Genomic DNA, 5,403 nt, shown 5'->3' with positions numbered 1-5,403 from the left:
GTTTCGCCTAAGATTAAATAAAATCCTACCGAGTGGTAAGCCAGACTTCCACTCGGGGGCTTAGCTGCAGTCCAAGTACTCGCCTAAGTTATAAAAATCCTACCGAGTGGTAAGCCAGACTTCCACTCGGAGGCTTAGCTGCAGTCCAAGTACTCGCCTAAGTTATAAAAATCCTACCGAGTGGTAAGCCAGACTTCCACTCGGAGGCTTAGCTGCAGTCCAAGTACTCGCCTAAGTTATAAAAATCCTACCGAGTGGTAAGCCAGACCTCTCACTCGGGGGCTTAGCTGCAGTCCAAGCACTCGCCTAAGTTATAAAAATCCTGCCGAGTGGTAAGCCAGACTTCCACTCGGGGGCTTAGCTGCAGCCCAGCGCTCACCTAAGTGGACTAAGGAATAAGTCGATTGCAGTAAGCGCCCTGCTTTGAACCTGCAAAAGACATTTCGAGCCAAAAGCAATCATATTCAAACGACAAATTCAAGTTCGGATCGATACCTAAAGGAACCGAAAGTGCTCGGGTGCTAAGCCCGTTAAGGTTTATCGGTTACAACTCCACTCGGCATACCGAGGCAAATTTAAAGCGTACTCCACTCGACATACCGAGGCAAATTTAAAGCGTCGAGCTTAGAAGAAGTTTTTTACCCCTCCTGTGGAGGGCTGGAAGGTGCAACGAACTCATCAAGATCAATTCCATCTGCGATCCGAGTGGTAGCCGCAAGGAAAGTTTCCATAAAGGACCAGAAGTCGTGTTTCTTGGTGTTGGCCACCCGGAGGGCCGCCAGCTTCTCTTCTCGCGCATCTTTGCAATGGACTCGGGCCAGACACAGAGCAACATCTGCACCGCACCGAGCCGAGGACTTCTTCCACTCCTGCACTCGACCAGGGATCGTGTTCAAGCGAGCCATCAGCGACTCAAGGTCATTTTGAAGTGTCTCCCCGGGCCAGAGCGTCGAGTCGATGCGAGATGTGGCGACCTTCAGCCTTGCAAGATAGTCCACGGCAGCTGCAACACGGGACTCCAGTCGGAAAACATTCATGGCAACTTCGTCGTTCACCGGAGAATTGACGGGGTCGAGGTTTGGTTCCAGCCGGCTAGTTTCTTCTTCAAAGTTTTGACAAAATTCTGCAAGGACGATCACCGAGTCAAGGCGATGGTCGAATGGAAAAACCACGATTGGAAATGATTGCCGAGCATAGAGGTTTACCTTCAAGCATAAGAAACAGCTTCCTGGCAAGACCACTCAGGAAGGCCTCCAGATCATTTTTCTTCCCAGTCAACTTACTGACTTGGTCGGTCAGGGCAGTTTTATCAGTTTTCAGTCGACTGACTTCCTTGTTGGCGATCCCAAGAGCAGCTTTCAGATTGGTATTGTCTTGTTCAAGCTTGGTGACTGAAGCTAACTTCTCGTCAGCAAGCTTGATCTTCTCAGCTAGTTCAAGGTCTTTTTTCTGGTGGGCCTCCCTTACCTTACCTGCAAGTTATAGCAAGATCAGATTTTGAAACAAAGAAGGGAAAAATCAGTCGTCAAGGTCTCACCAAACATACCTTCGGTCTCCTCCTTTGCCTTCGTCAGTTTCTCCTGAACCAGCTTCAAATTCAGCTCGAGCTGAACGTGCTTGTTTTCCAGCTCAGAGTAGCGAGCCACAAGATCACAGGAGTTCTGCGAAGAACCAATCGACTAAATGTCAAATATAATTCACTTCCGAGTGAAAAAGGAAAAATCACACGTTTCTAAGACTACAGCCGAATACAAGCATTCGACCGTAGTCTCGGGGACTACACCCAGTGGGTGCACTCAGCGTGCCCCCACTAATCCTATCGAAGATAGAGTCGACCAGTTGACCTCAAAAAAAAAGAGAGATGTATTCTTTAAGACTGTAATCGACTGCAAGCAGTCGACCACAGTCTCGGGGACTACACCCAGTGGGTGCACTCAGCGTGCCCCCACCGGTTTGCGAAATCCATTCGACATAGTCGAATGACGGAAAGACTGAAATTATAAAACCTAAAGCCGACTGCCAGCAGTCGACCTTAGCCTTGGAGACTACACCCAGTGGGTGCACTCAGCGTGCCCCCACTAATCCTATTGAAGACAGAGTCGACCAGTCGACCAGTTTGTGAAATCCAGTCGACATAGTCGAATGACGCAAAGACTGAAATTATAAAGCCTAAGGCCGACTGCCAGCAGTCGACCTTAGCCTTGGGGACTACACCCAGCGGGTGCACTCAGCGTGCCCCCGCTAACACGGAGTCTAAGTCGACACACCCACTGGGTGACTACTATAAATTCTGGAAAGAAAAGTTTTTGATAGCATATCTTAACAGAACAGGCGGTGGTCGACTGACCTGAACATTGCTTTGAAGGGCGGAACTAGCGTCGTAAGCTGCCTGGCTCGCATCCCGGATGGTCCTTAACTGCTCCATCATGATCCCTGCCTGGCATATCGCCTCCTTCGCGGCGCCAGCTTGGTCCTCTGGGACATGGTGCGTCGTGAAGAGGGAGGGCTACTGAGCACTCGTCAGTGGATCTGCGAAGGACACAGTGTGTCGAGTGGTGTTCTCCTCCTCCGCAACCAGAGTCTCAGGCACCGTCACATCCTGGGGCACCCTGCTGGCAGACGCTTTCCTACTCCTTCTGTGCTTCAGCGGTTCCTCATCTTCATCATCATCAGGGAGAGTGATAACAACATTGGGTGGAGCTACAGAAAAGAATCAGGATTAGAGATCATGAGTCAGTCGACTAAAAATGGCGTTAAGAGTACAGTACCTGGTTTTGAGGTTGCTGCGTCCTCCATCTCATGGTCATCAGCCCGGGCTGAGGTCTCAGAAGTAGCAGCACTGCAACTCCAAAGAATCAGTCGACTAACTCCAGCGCCAACCAGAGACAAAGTTCACACAAAATAGGAAGACTTAAGCAGCATGATTACCCTGATATGGTGGGGATGGACACCTTCATCTTCGGTAGGAGCTTGGTCGGCTTTGACGGAGCCGCCCTGGGCTGCTTCGACGCCTTTTCAGTCGGTGCCGGAGAGGTGGTCCGAGGGCGCTTGGTCGACTGTGCAACGGTCGCAACCCCCTTGCCACGTTCAGTCGCAGGGTCGTGGACAAGCTTCGACCGCCTTTCTGAGCGCGGTGGTACGACCCCCTCCTCCTGTTCTTCCTCGTCTTCAGCATCATCTTCATCACCGTCATCGTCGTCATTGTCATCATCATCCTCAGCAACATCCGAGTCCCACTCCTCCTCCTGGCTCTCGCCCCCACTCGCCTCACCCTCCTTAGTCAGAGCCTGTGCTCCATTGGGCATCGAGTACAGCTCGGTGAGGGCCTGATAGACATCAAGACAAAGATCAATCGACCGATTGGCAGAATAAACAGAAATGAATATGACAAGAACACAGTGGAGAGCAGAGCAGGCATACCTTGTTTAGATCACTGTGGTGGTCGAGTGGAGGAATCCTTCTGGCTCCGCGTGGGTTATCCTTGTTTCCGGTAACGGCGGCCATCCACCTTTCCAGAGTGACATCGTCGACTACTTCTGGATGGACCCGAGTCTCGTCCTCAGTCCCACAGTACAACCACATGCAGTGGCTCCGGAACTGAAGGGGCTGGATACGACGCCTAAGGAAAACCTCCAGGAGATCCATGCCCGTCACTCCCTCCCCAACCAACTGTACTACGCGCTCCATCAACATCTTCACGTCAGCTTTCTCCTCCGGAATCAACTTCAGAGAGGAGGGCTTGTTCACTCGGTCCATGGTAAACTGAGGGAGTCCACTCGACTGCCCCGGCGTCGACTGATCCTGGCAGTAGAACCAGGTCGACTGCCAGCCTCTGACTGACTCGGGAAAAGTCATGGCTGGGAAGGTGCTCTTATTCCTCACCTGGATCCCCAGGCCCCCACACATTTGGACAACTCGGGTCCTTTCGTCGCCTGGGCTCGCCTTCTTCACGGTCTGAGAGCGACACGTGAATATACGCTTGAACAAGCCCCAGTGCGGTCGACAGCCCAGAAAACCCTCACACATGGACACGAACGCGGCAAGATAGGCGATAGAATTTGGGGTAAAGTGATGGAGTTGCGCTCCAAAGAAGTTCAAGAAACCACGAAAGAAAATACTCGGCGGCAAAGAAAATCCACGGTCGACATGGGTAGCCAGGAGCACGCACTCACCCTCTTCTGGCTGGGGCTGCCACTCCTTCCCCGGAAGCCTCGCAGCTCCATGAGGGATCAGGCCCTCGTTGGCCATGTCGAGGAGATCTTTCTCCGTGATGGTCGACTGGATCCAATCTCCTTGGACCCAGCCCTTCGGCAGGCGGGATCTAGACGAAGACCCGCCGCGGCTGGTGGATCTCCCCTTCGCCTTCTCCGTCGCCGACGCCTTCTTCGCGCGTTCCAGCGCCGCCGTCTTCTCCTTGGCCATGGTTGCCGGTGAGACGCGCGAGGAGAAGTTGTGCGGAGGCGAGAGCGAGCGCGTTGGACGGAGACGAAGGGAGCAGAGAAAGAGAATGCTGAGGCACTGTACAAAAAACCCTCGCCGGGCGTATTTATAAGGTCCCTTCCGAGTGGATGATAGGTGGGCCCGGTCGATCTAATCATATCCAGGAACAGTTATGCAGGCGGGATACGTGGCGAAGAAAGCGGCGCGGGGATCGAGGCGTCTATGTCCCGTCCCATCCGAACGCCGCGGTCCGCTCCGCTTCGCGCGCTTCCCCAAATTTCGCATCCCGCGGAATCCGCGAACGGCAGATCGGTCTGTCAGACGCGGGATTTCCTGCGATCCGTCGCTCGGAAATCGTCGAAGCCCGAAAGATCACTCGACGAAAGAAGAGAATGGATCGAGTCGACTGAAGACAAGTTGCTCACTACCAACGAAGAGATTCTTTGGTCCAGAACAACGCACGACCAGTGTGCAAAAGTTAATCGCAAACAACATCAACTCCTTCCTCACTTGAAGCCTCAATCCATTCGGGGGCTAATGATGGGGTCATGTACCTAGGGTAGGGCCACAGACCTGATCTAAGTACCCTGCCCAAGGACACCCTTAGAAGAGGTCACCTTCCAGTCGACCAACGAGAGACACACTCGACTGCCTTGAAGGACTCGACCACGAAGACTCACTCGACCACCAGAAGGTCAAGAGGCACTCTGCACTGCAACGGCCTGTAATTAAGTAGACTTTATGATAGTAAAGACACTTTATGTGGGGCGTTACCAGTAACGCCCCGGACTTAACTCACCTTAAACCCTCTCCTACGTGGGCTGGCTGGGGTCCTGGCGCACTCTATATAAGCCACCCCCCTCCACAGGTAGAGGGGTTCGGCACCCTGTAACTCATATACATATAATCCACTCGACCGCCTCCGGGCTCCGAGACGTAGGGCTTTTACTTCCTCCGAGAAGG

This window comes from Triticum dicoccoides, chromosome 5B (genome assembly GCF_002162155.2).
Source record: "Triticum dicoccoides isolate Atlit2015 ecotype Zavitan chromosome 5B, WEW_v2.0, whole genome shotgun sequence".
Taxonomy (NCBI): domain Eukaryota; kingdom Viridiplantae; phylum Streptophyta; class Magnoliopsida; order Poales; family Poaceae; genus Triticum; species Triticum dicoccoides.
The sequence above is the reverse complement of the archived record's forward strand: the minus strand, read 5'-3'. Positions refer to the sequence as shown.